The 21,381-nt window shown below is 36.9% G+C and overlaps 1 pseudogene across 1 annotated transcript; it reads right to left on the reverse strand.

The window, feature by feature from the left end:
* Nucleotides 1-456: 456 nt before the first annotated feature.
* On the reverse strand, nucleotides 457-18,208 carry LOC145990287 (protein yellow pseudogene; annotated as a pseudogene). Its single transcript, XR_014441959.1, has 2 exons — nucleotides 18,139-18,208; nucleotides 457-3,272 (listed from the first exon to the last, which is right to left on the reverse strand). The product of XR_014441959.1 is annotated as a protein yellow pseudogene (transcript).
* Nucleotides 18,209-21,381: the final 3,173 nt, after the last annotated feature.

Consider the following 21,381-nt stretch of genomic DNA (forward strand, 5'->3'; position numbering starts at 1 on the left):
TTTTCGCTAATTGTGACAATGAGAATGAATGATGATTATACTCGCAAAAGCACCCCATGCATGTCGGGACTGAAATCCGTAACTTCGGTGGCGAGAGCAAAATTCGATCACTTAAAACTCTTTACCATCCACCTGACGATATATTTTAGTATTAAATATTCAATATTATTCTACTTAACTAGAGTTTAAATTCCTGGGCAAGGCTTTGATGTTTCATTGTGTTTGTATCACCTTCTATTTAAATTCATCATTCATCATAAATGAAATGAAAATAGAAATAAAGATGTGTATAGTATGTGTTGCTTCAGGTCCTCTTTGAAAAAGAGGCTAACTACCAGTTCATTTTTCTCACTGTAATAAAGAAACTTATAACTGAATAATATACTTCTACAAAAACGTTTATTTCGTAAATATACACAAGTAACAAAATTTGAATCGCATAGTATCAGTCTGGATATTAAATATACTATCAATTGTTGTACCAGAATAAGTAAAAATAATATACAATATTTACGTATTCTACTTCACAAAACATTTAAAGTACAGGTAATCAAATTAAATTATTTTTATCCCCAAATTAATTAAGAATATTAGTATACCATAATACCGAGTTTAGCTCTCTATATTACTACTGCAAAGTTATTTGCATAAATATGTCTTTCTATCTCTAATAAGCTGAGTCTTAGACACCAAAATTAGAAATTGCTGGCCGGAACGATTCTTAACCAATAATAACCAAATTTAACTTTGTATTCTGCTATGGTAAGTTAACATATGTCTTGATAATCGACCATCTTAGAATATTAAGAAAATATACAGGAATATGCTGGTTTAAAGTTAATGTGTACAAGAATACACAATGCACATTAGTGAAATGTGCAGTGATCAGAATGAAATGTCACACTTGTAAATTGATAAGCACCATACGACCAAAGAACTAGTAACAAGAGAAAATTGCTGGCAAAATTATGTAAAATTGAGTTTGGATTATTCCTTCTATAGAAACTGTCGAGTTGTGTTGTTCTATAGAAACAACCAATTGAATTGCAACTGCAATGACTGTGATTTTTATACACCATGACATTCATACCCTCATTTTTCACGCTTTATAAACACGATTACTAATTATTTACCTTCATTAAGAATTATGAAAGATATATACTGCATGAAGGAATTGGAAATATAACTTAAAAGTCAATTGTTTCTATTGCAAATATGCTATACAATAAAACGGAAGTACTATTAACGTATGAATCTAAGGCAAACAGATAAATGAAAATGATAATGCTTACTAACAATGTAGAATTGCTTATCAACTGCTTACTCAGGTAGTACGTACAGAGCAGTAGCAACGTTTTAATGGTGTCCTTTCTGCTTCATATTCACTCTTTGTATGTTACCTCAGTTAATGGTATCAATGCCTTAATAATTTTTCAAGTATTTATTTTTAAATAAAACGATTTTAACTTTTAGAAAAGTGGCAATCCAGAAGCTATTTGATTCTTTTTAAAGTATGAAAATCTTTTGTGTTGAAATTTATACATAAATAGTGTAATAATAGGCAGATATGTTGATTATGGAACTGTAGAATCGAAATATTATGTCGTTGAACCTGGATATTCGGGAATATTATCTTGTTTATAATTCTACACAGTGTCTGATGGGGACATCTATAATGAAAAGATATAATGTTCAGTTGTGGGAATCATAGAATTTGTACTGTGAATTGGCATACAAGATATTTAATGTCCAACATGAACAGTTGGGAGAGTATTTCGAAATTAACGATGATGTACGTTGAACCAAATCAGTTAAAGGAAGGAAATTATACTCTTTTGCAAATAAACAGGGGCGGAATTTATCATTTTTAGGTATTTAAACATTATGTGGTGTAAGATTTACCTTCGTAAACATACTTTTCGTGATGTTGTTGCTTGAACACTATTGAGGCATTTCGTTGTAGACAAAGTATGTAGGCAAAAGAAGGATACAAGTCTTATGAAAACCTGACTCAGCATGATTTATGAACAATTCAAAATAAGTAGACTGTTTGAGCTACTCAGCACACATCCCACGGCGACCTATTTGTGCAATTGGCACCATCAGCACCCTGAAATTCACATCTGTGTTGTTGATAGTACCCAGGATGTAACTCTGCAAGCGTGAACTCAGGACCCAGAGGTTCTGATCCCCATCTGTCTTCAATCCGCTCGGGAACTGAAGAGCTACGTCATCCTTGTGAACCTCCTTGATGTACTTGGATTGGTGGGGTTGGTTGACGTTCCAACAAGCGATTGCGTTCCGATCCAACAGACCAAAGAACATGACTCCGTTGCTGTCAATTGCAGAACCTGAGGATTGTGATGGTCTATGCTCGGATACTTCAAACTCCTGGTACTTTGAGTTCGCAATAGACTCGTTCTGCAGCAGGGAGACTTTTACCCATGATTCCCTCAAGCTGGCCAGGCTGTGGAAGAACAGAACCCGGTCGCCATCTTTAACTGGAGACAGAGCTAGACCTGTTACTCCATCCATTACTAGAATGGTTTCGCTGTTGATCGTCAGCAACCCGTGTAGAGGATAAGGATAGAAATAGTTACTGTTCACCCTCCACGAGGTGTCTCTCCTGTAGTCATACACCAGAAGACCGAATCCCGCATGATCAGCAATGTATGCGAAAGCATCCTCGGTGTCATTGCGTAGGTCGACAACTATAGTCGACAAGATAGACCGTCCAGGAGTGTAGTTGGACTCTGGTATCTTGTAGCGCCTCAATATCCTATCCCTATTTAGGTCAAAGATGAGCAGATGGGCTGGGCACAACTGCTGCTGGTGGTTCAAGACGTTCACCACCCCGCTGTCCGGAACCCACAACCGCCCTGCTGAATCTACCTTCACCCTGAAGACTGACGTTACACCCTTGCAGTTACCTTCCCTGTTGTATGTCCAGCTGGGATAAGGATCCAGCTTCGGTGCCGCCGATTTGGACCCAGTGTTGAGAGGTACCGTTGCGAGAGTAGCTGGGATACCATTCTTCAAGCGTGGCAGTGCTAGGATCATGCGGTTCTTCCAAACGTCCACGTCCAGAGGAACGCTGTTTCCTGGGATGAAGGCCTTGGTTCCTTCCGCTGTCCTCCTGGAAGAGAGTCCTCTGTAGGAAAAGTCCATGATTCTCCATCCGTATAGTTCTTGGAAGGGATCTCCAGCTGATGCAAACGTCTGGAACAAGATCAGCGGAACCAGAAGTCCGAGGCTCTTCTGTGAATTCATGCCTGGAGAAGAAAATCATCCCACAAATCAACCAATTGACTAAATAATAAGGAACAGGTTAAGATAGACTTTCCAAAAGCATTTGAACAATTAAGTGCCACAGTGGGTTGGGTCTCTGAAGTAACGTGACTAATTACATGTTTGTTTTTTAAGTTACGTTTCCTCTAGGGCTCAGCCGATACCACTTGGAACCAATACCGATACTATACTCTTACCGATACCTATACTCTTACCGATACCGATACTCTTACCGATACCTAGGGAGACAAATTTATGGTAAATAAAAACTGAGGAGAGCGGTAAATAAAATGTTAGATCAGCGGTATATACCAGCGGTGGAAAGAAAAAAATTGGCACACACGTTTTCATCATGAGAGGAAACAACATACAAAAGAGCTATAAATTGATAAACTACTTAATTTTTATGTACTGTACACATACACAAGTACTCAGCTGTCCAACCAAAAAGAAAACATCAACACAAAATCACTTCATTTCTAAATTGCATATTCGGGGGAAGAAAGGAATGCAGCTGCACAGGGAGCGAAGTTTTCGAACTAACATTATGTGCATGGGAAATCCCAATTTGCAGCGTCTTCCTGATGTGATCGAAGATAAAACGTTCTTCAGCTGCAAGTGGTAGGAAACTTTAGGCAAACGTTTCGTTACAAATGGACAGTTTGCGCGCACAACATCGATTGCCTGTTTTTGCGTGTTCGGTTATTTCGCGAAGAAGCGTTCATTTCGTGGAAAAGCACACATTTCGCATTACTTCGCGAATAAAACTCATGCATATTTCATCATTGGGGGTGTAGTTACGTGCAGAATGTTCAAAATTGCATCTTTTTTTTCACATTTCGCGCATCGCGAAAATTAAATGTCCCTACCGATACCTATACTCCGTATCAATCCCTAAGATTAATAAGTTAAGGCAACACATCAATCATGGACATTAATATTTTAATTACGGTTGTATATTTTATTTAAATTTTCCTTATTTATTTTCAAAGAGTTATGGCAATTATTTAATCAATTTATTTTAATCTTATTTTATCTTGATGAGGCAATTTAATTTAATTTAATTTTAAGAAAAGGCAATGGAATGAGTTTGGTCTTGTGTGCATACCAGAATTAAATAAACCTATCCTACGCAGTTTCCTTTCATTCTTATAATTTTCCTTTTATTTTAACCTAACCTATCTATACGGAACGACGTGGACGAGCAATGCCTACAAAAATCATGGGCATTTTTTATGAAGAACGTCCGCAGATGCAGTCAATTACCATACGGGAGACTCGTCACCAACAATTTGAAGGAGGCATGCAGACATTTTTACTACAAGTGTACTACATTTTTACCAGGAAGGCTGTATTCAACCAGGAATTTTCCAGTTTAGTGGATTTTAGACTATCAACGACACCTAGTGAAGGAACCAGATAAAATTTCCCTCCACACTGTTTCCAGTTGGGACAACTTTTTCCCATCTCCCAAGTTCTACGGGTAATTTATTACACCCTTTACATTGCCCCAAATTAAGTCAAGACGACAAGCAATACAAAGAAGAAGGGAAGTAGAGAGAACATATATTCCACAAGCAGCAGTTTTGGTCACAACAATAATTACAGAATTGTTGTTCAAATTGTGCTACAGTGTTTTTCCCACACATACACATGCAAGCTCATATCATGTGTATTTATGTGGATATTTAACATGCATTATAGGAAAGACTATTTTTCCATAGCCATTCTTCCCATGCTCAGTTTCGTACCATGCATGCTAGCCAGGTTTTACATGCATTATAGTTCACATCATACTACAAGGAGGCGACAAGCGCCAGTTGTGTCAATTAACCAGCGCTAGCAACAACTAGTGTATATTTCTTTTTAAGAAGAAATTTTCACAACGGATAACCAACCGTACATGCAAGCAATAACAAGCATAACTACAGCACTTTCGAACATTTCAAGAAGTATGCTTTAGTGCCAATGTTTTATGCAAATGTTTCTTCCAAGCAGTTAATTTTGTTTCACCAACATGGAACATAGTAAGCAACACACTTGTACACCGGACATTTTCTGATGTTTACAATCAGAGTAGACAGTTTTGGACGCTTGCAAGATTTTTTTCTTTGTGCAGTTACACATCAGTATTTACAAGGTTATGTAAATACAAAGCTATATATACACTACAGTGTACATAACAACATAGGCAAGGAAATCGAAAGTTATATTTAGGTTTTTTTTTGTTTTTTTTGCTTGCGACAGTTATTCAGTGTAATTAATTGTGTGCATCGAATATTTTATAATCATACATCGGAATACGCAAGATAGCCAGTGACAGTTCATATATTTGAGGAAGCTTATTTGGCTTGCAACGAAGGGAAGATTTGATATAAACGGTGCATACCAATGTTTTCCTTTTGTTTGGTCATGAGTGAAGTGGCTATACATTCAGCAAAACGTATTACATTTTGGTGTACCCAGACTTTTTACATGCAGAAACAATGAGATGTGTATATAGTGAGAATGTTACAGTGAACACTTGTGTTTACATGCTTATTTACGATTTCGCTCACATATGTGACAATCCAAGTTTTTGTGTACTTACTTATAAACCTTTTTTAGTTTTCACAAGTTATTTGAAGGGTCCACGTAGGGTTCCAATGTACAGAAACATTGTGAACTATGGTTTTCCTTACGAAGGCACTTCGGCCATTTGCTTGGCGATGGACCACAGAATAATGACCGTGCGCTCATGACTCTTAGGAATGAGCTATTCTACATCAACAGACTTACGCACGCACATTTTTGTTACATCACGAGTTATATCATTTAATGACATGAACTTTTGTAATTACTAGTCATATAATGATGCATAATGTTGTTTTTATATCATATCGACGTGCGTATTTGTTGTTATCAATTGTGATGTTTTAGGGAATGGAATATATTTTTTTCTTTTTTTGGGGGTTAGGAAAACAAGAGAAAGCTATGTTTTGTTGGTTTTATATTTTTTATGTTTGGTTTTTTTAAAGAAAATATATGGAATTGGCGAACCTGGGTCATGTCAAGCTTTGCGATTTGACTTTTAAATTTTCAACATAGAAAATTTTCTCCACGGCGGCAGAACGTATCAATCCCTAAGATTATATGTTTATTTTATTAAGTCTCTCTGAATGCTTCACGTTGACCAGGGCATTCACTTGTTTTTCTCAGTTGTCTCAGCCTCTGAGGCACCTCCTGAGCATTCAGGAAACAGGTAGTTTCTTCTGCCTATGGAGTCGGCGGTTTGCATAGTGGCAATTAAAAAACACGATTCGGCATAGAGGAAGAGCTCGATGGCCTAGTGATATAGAGGTGAGACAAGCTGAGAGGGGACTGACTTTTGGGATTGGAGTTGAGAGAAGAGGTGGTTAGCAGAGCAGTAGGTCAGAAGTGGAACGACGCTCTGGTCGACAAATTGGAGAAGCTAACAGAGGACTTCGCATATTCTATTCAGCCTAATACTTCAGATAGACAGGTAATTATCCTAACACCCAGCCATGATTCAGGTTCAACGGTTCACAAAACCCAACGAGTGACCATTGTCTTTTCTGCAGTTTAGTTCCTTAGTGTGATTTTGTACCTTTCGCATTGCCAAGCGTTAACTCGTCATGCCAATGACGAGTGGTCTCATCAGAGGATGAATGATGAGTAACTTACATCACCCAGCAATTAATTGCACACACACTGGTTTAGATCCCTTCATTCTTTAGAATGACACGACTCTTACCGATACCCTTACCGATACCGATGGTTGAAAATTGTAACAATTCAAAGTTGTAAAGAAAATAATGATTAGTATAAGTGGGTGAGTAATACACCCGAGTTATAAGCATCAATTTATTACAGTTTTTCCTTTTTATGTAATCACAGAACACGATATTTAATTCAATAAAGTAAAAGTAAAGCAAAGTGCTCCACTGTGTGGAGCTAGGGCCCCACACTTTCTTGATCACGGCCGAAGGTGGTGGGGATGCCCATTCCAAGGCCGCCTACAGGATTTTCTTTCTCCGGGGGACATAGTAATATTTCATATCTTGCCCTTCAGTTATCAAAACTTGTATTGTTGTTGTTATTATTATTACTATTATTGTTATTATAATAGTGCATTATTCCTTTAATCCACAAGGCTTTTCGACATGGAAATCTTTGATGGCTGGACCATTAATGGACACGAATAATTGATTGATAGATTTGGTTTATTTTACTTCGTTTTTCTGCCACACTGGCGTCTTAGCGCGATATGCTGGACACGAATGATTTTTCTGTTGTGTGTTCCATAGTTCAGAAATGGTATACCACATGCTTTCAATTCTATTTTCTTTGAGGAGGATAAAAACATCCCTTGCAAAGATAAAAATATAATTTTCTTTTGCAGGGGATAAAATGTTTTGTGGGGGGGGGGGGAAATCACCGGCATCCTCCCCCGTTAATTCACACACTGGTTCAATATATGCTACAACCAGTGATGTGCCGTAGACTATAAGTTTACGTCTACATGCGTTGTTTACACGTAATCTACGCGTAGATTACATTGGGTTGTAGTTTACATAGACTACGTAGACAATCTAAAGTGCATTAAAATTAATTTTCAAGGGTTTCATGAAAGGAAAGTGACATTTTTAACTGTATTGGTTCGTAAAGAAATGAAAAGAATCCTATTTACAACAAAATTTCTCTTCTCTTCTATTATCAACTATGGAGGAAGATAAATAGTATGCAAAAACAACAACAGATGGCAGTCGTGAGGCAAGAGTGGTCTTTTTCCCATAAAACACTAGAATATTTCATATATTAGGTTATTTCCTAGGTGAGAAATTGTTCAAATTTGGAAGAAAGAGTATGAAAAGTTCTCCTCAGACATCAGCAACTGATACGCAGCATAATTTTCTTCTAATTCCACGGCGCCCTTTGCCAAGTTATCACCTTTCGCCATGTTGTTTACATAGATTACGTAATCTACGTGTATAAAATAGTCTACGTGTAGAATGTAGACCATCGTTGTTTACTCGTAGACGCACATCACTGGCTACAACCGTAATAGTGATGAACTTCTTATTTGATTTTATTTACCACACATTATATGTAAGCTCTCAACCTTCCACTTATTGTTAAAAAGCTAATGCAGTAGCTGCCAGACAGCTAAAATTTTAAATTTCGGAATTGGTTCATTGTAACCTCGATATGAATGTGAAAAAATAAATATTGTAAGCTCCCGAAAATGTAAATTGATTCAGGCATTAGTTCTGCAATTTGCAAATAAACAGGCCAATCAGGAGCAAGGAACAACCCAATTGCATATTTGAACCTGATTTCAACAGCCATGTATAGCATTTCCATTGTTTCTTTGTTGATATGAAGATCCTAGAAGAAGCATATTTTCGAGGCATTAAAATATTTCGAAACGGACAGCCAAAATATTAATATTATTAGTGTAATTGTTATAGATCTACGTTTATTATTTTCCTTCATAGATGGCGACATAATTTTGAATTTTTTTCTTGATAAAGAAAAGTGTGGAAGGCTGGAATGTTGTTTGACCGTATAAAGGATTTAATAAGCATATAATGAGTTCTAAAACAATCTAAAAAGGAAAATATATTTGGATGAATGTAATTTACAGCGACAGTACTTGTTGAATCTAACAGTAGAAAGAAATTTATATAGCACATTAACCATTTCATATGCAAAGACAGAGGTGGCATTTATGAATGATTCAATTTCTCAGCAAAATCCTCATGCGAAACATTCCTGCCTATATAATTATGTGTATATTCATGCAATCCATGTCGGAAAGAACGTATTACCCAATCAGTAGCGATGCCATAAGAAAATCGGCAGTCAGTTTTTAAAATACCCCTAAATATTATACAAGAATACTTTTGTGGGTTAAAAGAGCATTTATTTATCTAGTTTCACATGTTAACAGGTGAGGAAAAGGGGGGGGGGCAATGACCAGGGATGCTAGTGTCCCCATTGTGTCTTGCGTCACCATTTTATCTTTATCTCAGATTAGCTGTGTTCTTTCGTTATGAAATGAGTTCGTAACTGCATTACAAGACGCATAGTTTTGATTTCGGTAATAAACTGCACACGTTATCAACATCACTTCGCTAATGCGTGGGACAAAACAGGACGTGTCTCACTCACGTTGTTCACCGGAAGGATAATATCGAGTCGGACCGTGTAGTCCCGTTTCGCCTAATCCCTTCGCCTAATTGCTTATAAGCACAATATTATGTGCTTTTTGACCTGGCCGCCATTTTAGGCGAAAGGGATATCCCCTTTAGGTTAGGTGCATATTTATACTTTGTGTATACATATGTACATATCTAATAGATTGATCAACACCTGGCAATTTGGCTCATGTGACCGTTCGTAATTACCGACACATATGGACGTTCGGAAGGGGGGCAACGGGGGCCACGCCCCCCTGGAAAATTTTATGTCCACCTTAAAATTATATATTTCACACACAATTTCATTTCAGCCACAGTAATTTATGGTATTATAAATACGTTGAAGGAACATGATAATTTCAGACTGCAATAGTGTTTCTTGAGGGGGCATCACTATTATGTGGAAAAATATGCTTGCTTTTCTCCCCCTGGAAAAAAAATACCTTGCTTGCCACTCCCTGAAAAAAAATCCTGCGGACGTCAATGCCGGCACATGCTCAGAATTGTTTGGTTGTTTTCGTTGATCACGTCGAAGTTTCCCTTACTTGCAATATTTTCCCTTCCAATCGGTTTAGGCGAAATGGAATTATGTGAAACGGGATAGCTATCCCATCTCGCCTAAAATGGTTGACAGCTGACAGAACTGATTGACAGGCGTCGATAAGTTATTAGGCGAAATGGAATGCGATCCAGTCGTGTGGGGGGAGAAGAAAGACGGGGGTTGGCTACCTTGAACTATTTGCTAGTAAAGGGAACCGAACGACACACTGGAAAGGCTGGTGTTAAAGCCTGGAGGTATCCACAAATCATTTTCGTTAGCATTTAACCTCAGTGGTGTTAAAATAACGCAGATAAAATGTTCTAATCAACACCACTGGGGTACAACGTTGGCTGAAATGTGGTGTTTTTACAGTGCGCATCATTTTATAAGCCTCTAATTCCGAACAACTTTTATACGGAAGCCTTTTTTTTGTGTGTGGGGGGTTTGGTAACATTTTGCAAATGGATGCCCAAAAATTATATGAATATTTCAGGGTAAAGTATGGATCCTGATAGTTTTTCTTTTATTGTTAATTCTTGTTATTGAACCTCTCGGTCGACCTCATTTCCTTCTGGAAATTAACATCGTTCATTTCAAGCCACACAAGAGCAGAATCTTGTTAATTTTATTGTTAAAATAAAGTTCAGCTAGTTGGTATTAGAACACAGTAACCAAAATAAAGACTGCGTTGGATCGGAAAAAAAAATTAGTGTAAAATACAAGAGCCAGGTTATATATTAATATTTTACTACCGAAACCAAAGAATAAATGGTTCGACAGTTTCCAAGGTTTCGAAACTTAGTGTTTTATGTGTGCAAATCAATACAATTTTTTATTAGTTTATAATAGTTATTATTGTATAACAAAAATTGTTTAATAACAATCATAGTCATTATTGTTTTATTGAAGTTTTATAAAACCGCCTGAGCCATGGGCGTATATATAGTTCACGTAAAGGAGGGGAGGTCAACTTTTGGTATGATTAGGGTTGCTATATTTCATATGTGAAATATCCATTATCATATTGTTTACACTTCTTAAAAAAACAACAAAAGAAATCCACTTCGAAGTATATAATTAATCTTGCAATTCCTTTCGGTGCCATAATGAACTAAGCTGCTATCTCACAATGTCGAAATTTTATTTGAGAACTGCGGACTGAATAGTGCGGACACGCAAGCAGTAAACAGCTTACTATGCAATGGAAGAGATTTGCAACTGAAATTCAGTGCTGCTAGCAGACAGCGGCGCTATCGTCAAGTCAAATATCTTTGCAGCATCTTCATGTAACTCGATAACTCTTGTATTATCGAGAGGGAGCAGTTCAATGTACAGTTAGATTGTTTAGTAAAGTGAGCATTTTAATATTACGCATTTAAATATACTAATTAAGGCTCAGGAAAGTATAGTCTTAATAATTTCTTCTTTCCCACCCGATTCCAGGACATTTGTGCACCTCGAAGAAATTATTCGGGACACCAGCACAAATGATATCTTTCTGGGATTGTCCCGGAAAATTCGGGACTTATAGCAGGCCTAGTTATGATCAGGCTATCAAAATCCCATTTATCAACCAGGCCATTCAACATTTTGAAACACTGTTCCAATAAATGAACTAGAACCATTTCACATCTTTGGAATAAGTTGTTGCAATTTTGCAATGTGTTGACTGTGTACACAGAAACGTAAAATTCCCAAAGTAAGAGTCGTCCATTAATACAATTCCATGTCACGCTACTTAGTGTTGATATTTTTCTGTCTATCTTGTGTCAAACAACTTGAGAATGTTACGGTATTTCCCTAGTTTTCTTGCACTGCGTTCTTAAAAACCAAATTCATTTAAGACGACTCTAGGGAGAAAAAAATTTAACTGACTGGACAGTCCCAATGCAGTTTCTTAAACGTAGATATTCCGAAACTTATCAGGAAATTGCAGACATTTGGTCTGCAGTCCCATCTGGTGTGTGGAATTACGTAATTTCCTTCCCATCCGTATCCCGTCCTATACGTCTATAATTTAGAAGAAGAAATTTTTATGAACAAGAGGATAGTACAAATAATCTGGTAATTTTACTGAACCAAAGAGGGGGGGGGACCCCTCCCGATCTACAAAATATTCTGGAGACGCCCATGTAAACCGGATCTATCCCTGAAAACTGACAGCGTTCATTTCAAATTAAAAAGTACCACAAGAAGTGTGTTATTTAAAGTTCAGTTAATAAGTGCAATATTTCAACAGAATAACGAAATAAAAAATATACTTTGTGAAATATTTTGGTAAAATGCATAAACCGGCTGAGAACTAACGTTCTCATAGTCTACCACTTAATCCAAAGAATAAATGTGAGAGGTTACACAAATTAAAATTTGAGACTAAAATTTTCTCCTAACTTTCAAAGGTTTTCTTCAATGAGTTGTGTAAAAGTTAATAACAAAATAGAAAAATTGTATGAGGTGTAAGAATAAAGTAAGATAGGTGTATCATTTATGGTTGCTTCAGTTCGAGGGTCTCCCTAATAATATAATAACTATCAATTAGTAATTAAAATATTAGCATATTATTACTACATAATCATAATAGTGTGGCTCTTCAGTATTCATTATTGTAATCGCCTGGCTACCCTTGTATTCAAGAGATTACGTGACACCCTACATTGATTATCTTAGAGGTCTTCCAATTGGACATATATTTATGTGTATTGTTATTATTGTGGTGAAGCATAAGTTCGTAGCGCTTGTGTTTGGTATGGCAACACTGCGGTGGTAGGAGTTTGTTAATCGTTTAATGTTCATCAATTGGAGTGGCATTGTTGTGCTTGTGAATACGTATTGAATTTTACGTATTTGAATAAGGGCGGTGTTATTTATAGGCTAATGAACAATAAGTGTCCACGGCGGGGGGGGGGGGGGGGCATTTCTGACATATTCTTCTGTCTGAGTTTAACTTAGGGGCAAAGGCAGCGGAGCTGGCTCGAAACATTTGTCCTTTGTACGGGGAAACTGCCAACGGGGAAAGCAGGGCATGAAAATGGTTTTGTCATTACAAAGAGGGCATTTTTGACTTAAGCGTTCCTCCACGTTCAGGAAGACCATCGGGCTTTAATGAAGACAGTTTGAACCCTTTAATCCACGAGGATCCACATCAGTCGACTCGAGAATTAGCAAATGTGATGAACTGTGACCATTCAACCATCGTGCGACATTTTCATTCTATGGGTAAGATTCAGGATATCGCACGCTTTAAGTGAAAACAACACAAACCAGCGAGTAGGCCAGGAAGACAGCATCGAGTGCTGCGACACGATAATGCACGCCCACACTCCGCTAACATGACAAAAGCTGCTATCCAGGAGCTTGGTTGGGAAGTTATTCTAAATCCTCCTTACTCCCCCGATCTTGCGCCCTCGGATTTCTACCTTTTCAGCTCTCAATCCATCAATCTTCAAGGAATCTCCTTTGGTGGTGAAAATGCTCTTCAAACTTGGCTTGACGACTCTCTTAAACCCGAATCAGCTGATTTCTTCAGGCGTTGAATCGAAGAACTGGCCCAGCGTTGGTAGACAGTCATAGACAATGATGGAAAATGTATTACTGATTAATTTATGCCTTTTGTTCATCTCAAATTAGTATAAAATAAAAATAATTTTGCCACGGTGAAAAAAAAGCTACGAACTTATGTATCAACCCAATATTATTATTGGTTCAATAGATTGTATGAGGTCTCCCCATCTAAAATGTGAAGGGGGCAAAGTTCCATAAATTACTTGACTATAATAGTCAAGGGGTCCTGGGTTCGATACCCGGTGGGGTCACAAGTGGTTCTGATCCCACTTTAAACTGTAGGTCCAGTCCCGATTAGCCTTAAAACCAAAACTCAAGCTCAGACATGATAGAATGTCCAGACGGTATTATACCACAATTAAAGCCATTGCGTTTCGGTCCCCTTGTGCTTTCAGAGGGAGAAATTCTACCATAGAAGGGGAATTTCACAATTGACTTAATCTATTGCATTTTATCCGGTGGGACATTTAACTTTTCCCGGGGGAATATTCATCAGAAGGGGAAGGGGGTGTAGGTTACACCGGGCCTGAAGACCATCGACGGACTGGGACCAAATTTTTAATCTGTCATTTTTGTGTCCTAGCCCACATAAGAATACTACAAAGGGAGAAACGCCCACTTCCCCTTTTTTGTTTGCTTAGGGGGTGCCTCTTCTGCTTCCATTAAGTACTCTAGGATAAGGTCATGTCTTGAATTATTTTCATCCAGGAATCTATCCACTATAGTAAATGGCTATTGGTCCGATTTTCTTGTTGCAAGTTTTGGGCTGTGTTTGGTAGATATTAAGATGAATAAAGATACAATTACTAAATTTTACTGTAATTATGTATTATTTATGCTATGACTATTGTGATTTTTTAAACATGAAATATTTGTTTACCATACTTCAATACGCTCCAAGTACATTGGTGGAGTTCTGGAGGGGCCAGGGGGGCCTGCCCCCCAACTTAAAAAAATAACACACGATTAAATTCCGTTACTACATTTTTCTTATGAAGCCATACCGCAAATCTTGACGGTTGGCATGTGCGATAATTGCGGCGCAATAGCGGGTGTTAGACGATTTGATTGATGTGTACAGTTTGAAGAAAGAAAAACTTAAAATGACTTTGTGTTGAGTCAACAGTTACTGCTGGGGCATCAAAATAACTTTTCAATTTAATTTTTCTAAAATTTCTGAAGCTGCTATTGTATCGTAACTTTTTTAATGTAATACGAGTATTGTATCAATAAAAAAATAATGAAATGCAAAATGCAATAATAGTACTGTTTTGCTTCTTTTAAAACTGACAACCAATATACTAATTAATATTTGTTTACTTAAGCAAGGAAATTTAATATTTTCAATTCTAAAAAGCCTAAAACTATGTGTTCTTAAGTTGTTGTTTTAATTTCCGGGGGAAGGCCTCCGAACCCCTTATAAACTAGGGGATATTCAATAACCCTCAGGTACATCATATGCTTCTCCCAGAGTCTGCCCCCCCCCCCCAAAGCAAGAGCTCAAACTCCGACCATGTCCAAGTATTACACAAAAACTCACCCCTGATACCACTGTGCGAATTAAACTTATTGCTTTTATATTCAATCAGTGAAATATTCGTGATTACATTTTGGGAGCGTAGTTTTTTTATTGGAGGGGGCTGTGCAAATTTGTATATATGTTACCAGTAAACTGTTGCCTTGCGGTGCTAAGTACCTTAGGATATTGTTTCCAACTTAGATCATTAAATCTTATAACCAGGGCTAGGATTTTTATGACCTAAAAGTCACCAAAATAAGCAAAATAAAATATACTCTGATGACCTAAAATTTTACAAAATATGCACTATAAATTTTCATTTAAAAATAAAACCGATATTGCTGCAGTCCAAAAAAAAAAGAAACTCGAGTGATATGGAAGTAAGAACGAATCCACTTGGAAAATGACTGTATATTTCTTGAAAACGCGAAAATATGTTGAATATTACCGAAAATCCATCAAAATATGCTTTATCACGTAGAAATGGCCAAATATGCCGAAATATGCCATTAAAAAGCACCTTAATTCAATTAGTTTCTTCACAATATGAATTTCTATATATTTAGGGAACACATCACCCTTAGTAAAAAAAAAATATATGCTAAGTCATGAAAATCCTATCCCTACTTATAACATTAGAAACGCTCACCATATTTACATTCGAAGAAAACTCCAACTCATACAGAAAAAGAGGTATCGAACTAAAAACACCAAAAACGTGATCAAATTTCTTGTGAATACTTCCATACATGTAAAATATTAGCACTATGCCATGAAAACTTAAGTGGAAAGCAGCCAGCTGTTGGTTCGATGAGGTTGTTCAGTTGCAGAATGGTGTCCTTTAATGAGCAATTCTACATACTTCTCAGCAGGGAAATCTTTGATGACTTGACCATTAGTGGACACGAATGATTTTTCAATTGCATTTGTTACATTTTCTTTGAGGGAGATTAAAACATGCCTGGCAGGCATAAAAATGATTGTCTTTTGCCGGGATAAAATTTTTTGGGTGTGGGGAATGGTGTCCCTGAATCCACAAGTCTGCATATTCTTTCAGTGGGGACATCTTTGACGACTTAACTAATAATAGTCAACAATGATTTTTCAGTTTTGTTTGTATTCTTTCAATTCCATTTTATTTGAGGGTGGATGAAAACATCCCTGGCTGGGATGTTAATTCGCACATTGCCTGACACCCCCTTTCCACCAGTCATTTCTATTCAATTCGCTTGTTATCACTTTTTCATGTGAAGTGAATATTCTAAAAACTTGCTTAAGTGGAATTCTAAGTATAGTGTTAACTAAATTATAATGATCTTCTTGCACACATGTAGGCCATTGCCCTAATGGCTTAGTCTGGAAAAGTCAGGGAATTTTGTATTTACGAAATTGTAGACACCCTGTTGTTGTAATGCTAACTCAGTTTCTAAAAATCGTGCGCGTTCACTGCCTGATATCTTACAGTTATGAGTTCATTTTTAAGCCTCGTCGTTCTCACACTCACACACTTCTATCTGCAGTGTGTAAATTAAACTTTAGAATTATATCCGTTTTAGGAATTTTGTTAACACATGATAGCCCGAGTAACAATCGTATAATCTCAGAGCCGGCTTAGGATGGGTATTTGCTAGATAGTTCAGGAAACTAACCGAATCTTGGTCACCCGTATTACTGTATGTTCGGGGGTTGGGTGAGGGCCACATCCAGCTGCTAACACGTCGCGAAAATGGGTTGCTAAGAGCCCTAAGCCTGGCCTTATAACTTAAAAACGTAGGCATTATTAGAATTCGCTGAAAATAATGCATATAAGTTGGTTAGGAGCATTAGCAGCTGTTAGCAGCAAGTGTTAGCAGCTGAATGTGCCCTACACGAAACCTGTATGATGGAACACAATTGACAGAAACTGGTCTTGGATAGGGTTGATACACATCTCGGATTTTCCAGGACAGTAAGTAACTCAATGGTGCCATTTGTACCGGTGTCCCGAAAAGTTCTTATTAGTTCTTATTATTGTTTCTATTTTTGTTGTTGTTATTATTATTATTACATAACTATTACTACTACTACTTACGTTTTTTTAAAAATTACATACATTTGTAATTTCCATATTCTGTATATCTGTATACAATACAATTTTCATAACTGTATACTTAACATTAATTCATGTAGAACAAAAAGCTGTTTTTATAGTTAGAATCAGTGTAAAATGTAACCCTATTTCAAATAATAATAATAATAATAATAATAATAATAATAATAATAGTGGCTTTAACTTAAGGTCTGTAAACACAGAAAACAATACTTTTTGTTATAAAATATCTCTACAATTTAACCATTCGAATTATTAACTCTTTCCAGAAATATCAGGGGGGGTTGGGTTGAAAAGCGCGGGTGCCCATGGTGTGTAGCCATAAAAAAATATGATGTTCATCAATTTCATCATATCATCACTATCTTCATCTTCACGATTATCCAAAAGTGGTAGATAAGCGACACTAAATAACAAAAATAAAATAAAATCAAAATCACAATTAACGTATACAGAGTATACTGTACAAACTACTCGGTAACACAAGCCTTATTGCCATGTTGCAAAAGCACCAAAGCCGCTGACCAAGACAGTTTAATTTACGTAATAAACACTATATAATGTCGAAACGTTATGTATATAGTGTTTTTTTACGTAAATAAAACTACCTTAGTCATAGTCAGGGGCATTAGTGTTGTTTACTCTTCTAAGCTGGCACACTTCGGTATGGTACAGTCAACGGCAAAGATAATGGTAGGCAAATTGTCCACCTCTATTTTAATTACTTTTGTTATTCTACATTCCTGAGTTGTTTTAAGGAATGAAACTATGTTGGTTCGAAGCAGGCATTGTTCTCCGCTTATTGACGTCATTATTTCAATTCATTGTCATCACAATGTGTAATACAGACTGAATTAAAATGGTGGTGGACAATTCGCCTAATGTTTCTTTCGCCGTTGGGTAACAATTTAGCAGCAGTATGAAACACTCAACTTACCTATAGAGCAGTTCACAGGTATGTGTCCACCAGAGTAGCTAAGAGCAAAATAAAACCACCTAGAGATGAATCTTAGGTTTCAGCCAATTACCGCCGTCTTAATTTAAACTCCCATGATTCCTCAACTGTCATAAAATTGCGCAGCAACAACCTTCTCCCTTGCACGGATGGTTGAGTTTCTTTTGTTTTCATATCAATCGGAAATGCACGGCATCTTTATTGCTAGTTTCTCGAGATTTGTAGCGAAGATCTGCGCTCTTCTCTGTTGTCGTTGCTTTATCACCCACCTAGAGGAAGTTGTGACGTGTCTCAGGGACATAACAGACTCCCGGAATTTACTTCAAAGCGTCTGGTTCGATAACGTCAGAATCACATTATTATTAAATAAATCATTTTGAAATTGATGTAGTGGTTGAGACACAAAGCTTTCTTTTCTTACCAGAAGATGGATCTGCCGTCAGTAGTAATTGAGGAAATAACAAAAAGCTACCAAATAACCAAACAACTTTACCTAAATTCACAGAATAATGACCAGTTATTTATTGTAAATTTCTCGAGGAATAATTACATCGTGCTTGTACATTATGAAATGTTTCCATTGTGGCATTTTACTTGAATCTCGAAGAGACTCGTCAACGCTGGCAAAACTAAAATGATTTTCTGTTTGTGTCGCTGTTCCAACGAGTGTCAATAGGATTGCTTAGTGCCTGAAACAACGCCTTTCTAACCTATTTACATATGCATTTATTGCAATGATTGGTGTATTAACATTAACATATCACGTGGCGCGAATTTCAGGCCCCCATCCATTCTTGAAATTTGAAACCTCAATGTGAATCGATACAAAATCTTCAGGCATATGTTAGGAAAAAATATATAATAATAATATTTACTGATTACGTAAATTAGAATTAATACAGTCTGCATTGCCGGATCTACAAGCCGCAAAACCCCGCAGTGCGGGGGTGGGGGGCGGAGAAAAGTAAGCCTTTACGGGGCCCTCAGCCATTGACATAGTATGTATAAATAAACAGTTACTCAGGGGTACAGAAACGAATACAATATATACAGGTAAAGGTGAATCAAAGGTAAGGAAATATCTTATTGAACGTTATAACCAATGTATTGATTATGGTGTATTAAGTAAATTAGTAGTGATAGAAGAAGATACGCTCAACAAGATCAAATGAGGCTAGAATTTCACGAGAAATGCAGTGGTGAAGGTTTCTTCAACCTATCTATAATCAGGAGAAAGTTATGACTGCATGATTGTAACAAATGTATCATTTTCCAGGTGTGAGAATACAGTGTCATATATATTTATATATATATATAACGTCACCACGGTCGCAGAAACCGAAGGGGCAGGGGGGCCAGGCCTAGGGTTACCAGACGTCCGGTTTTTCCCGGACATGTCCTACATTTTAGACTTATGTTCGGCGTCCGGGAGGAATTTGAAAAATATCATAATGTCCTACATTGTGAGCATCACATAATATTAATTAGGAATATACGTAACAGATAAAAACAACATACAAGTTACAAGTCTATGGACTGCGCTTCCAAATTTATTTTGATTCAGTCATTGCCCAAAAAGAAAAAAGTCTCTCCTGCTATTAAACAAACGGAAGCAATTAATGAATAAAGTTTTGGGAGCACTTTCTGATAACGTCACTGTTCAATGCCTGAGCAGAATTTCTTGCCTTAGGGTTTATACTGATGGAACAAGGTGTTGCCATTCTTATTCAATATTCAATATAATTTGATTGTAAAGGAGGGGTATAGAGAACATAGTTATTCAGGGTGTCTGCCAGTCAAGAAAGTCATGGAAGTCAAGAAAAAGTAAAAAAATCAACAAGCAGGTCAAGAAGTCAATAAAAAGGCAATAAATTATTCTTGTGGTCAAGAATTCTTGCTATTATGACTGATTGATTTACTTTATTTTACTTCACTTTTTCTGTTCCTTTGGCTAATCGCGAAGATGAAGATGAATGGTGGTAAGATGAAGGGACAGTCACAAACATATAGGGACAACTGACACAAGCCCCACATAGGATTATACTGGCTGTGAGTCCAGACGCCAAAGCCTCGCTTGTCTGCCAAACACAGTTCAGGATGTATTAATACGAGAAAGCAGATCTAATTCTCTCCTTAAATTCAGCTTCAGTTTTTATCTTAACTGGCCCTTTGGTAGAGGTATTCATTAAATAAATAGTTATTTTCTTAATTACTAATTTCCAACTTTACCTAAGTAGGGGTCGAATAAATAAACGTTAAGATAAACGGGAAAAAAATTCTAGAAAAGTCCAGAAAAAGTCAAGAATTCTGGATGTGTTATTTTGGTAAACTACCCAAGATGAAACTTCTGGAACCATTTTAAATTACGGTAATTGCTGAATATTTGTTTGCCATTACAGGTCATAATTCAAATGTTGAGAGAGTACTTTCATTACAATCAGCACAACAGACTCACGAGAGAAATTATTTTTCATAAAGTGTGTAAAATGTATGGCATAATATCAAAGACTTTGACTGTCTACTCTAACATAAGTATAGTTTGACTATGCCTGAAATTTTGTTAAAAATTGTGTTCTCTGAGAAGTACCACTTAAATCATGTAGTAACGGGTGCATTGATTAGTATGATTGCAAGTTTTGAATTTTTTCACTTAAAAAATCATGAAGAATTCATTTCTTTAAAACTGAAAAAGTGTCATTTTTCAACTACTTTCTAACGTGTTCTATAGAAAATATATATATTATTTATTTGGAATGTTTTGTGTCCTAGATTTTGACTTAATGTCCTACATTTTGGGACAGCATGTCCTACATTTCCCTTACAGCGATCTGGTAACCCTAGCAGGCCCCTCCAGTTCTCGTTTGCCCCCCCCCCCCCAATAAGGGACCCAATGTATAACTTTCAACATATTACATAACTTTTGCACACAGAAACTTCGCACACAACAGGTGGGAAATTACGCAGGATTCTGCTCTGAAATGGGCAATATGCCACTGTTTTATATAATCAGGATTACTAGTTTTTTTTACATGTACCTGTAAACATGTGTGTGTGCTACTTCATACTGCATTCATGTGGCTGAAAGTTGCAGTGTTACATATTTATATCAATGCTTAACCAACGTTCAGAACAATACGTGTATGTGTGCGTGCGTCTGGGGGTGGTTTAAGGGCCGGGCGACCCATTCTATTGCCTGTCGACGGCGCCAGACCGGGGCGTCCGGAT

Source organism: Lepisma saccharinum, chromosome 7 (genome assembly GCF_977018435.1).
Source record: "Lepisma saccharinum chromosome 7, izLepSacc3.1, whole genome shotgun sequence".
In the NCBI taxonomy this organism is placed as follows: Eukaryota; Metazoa; Arthropoda; class Insecta; order Zygentoma; family Lepismatidae; genus Lepisma; species Lepisma saccharinum.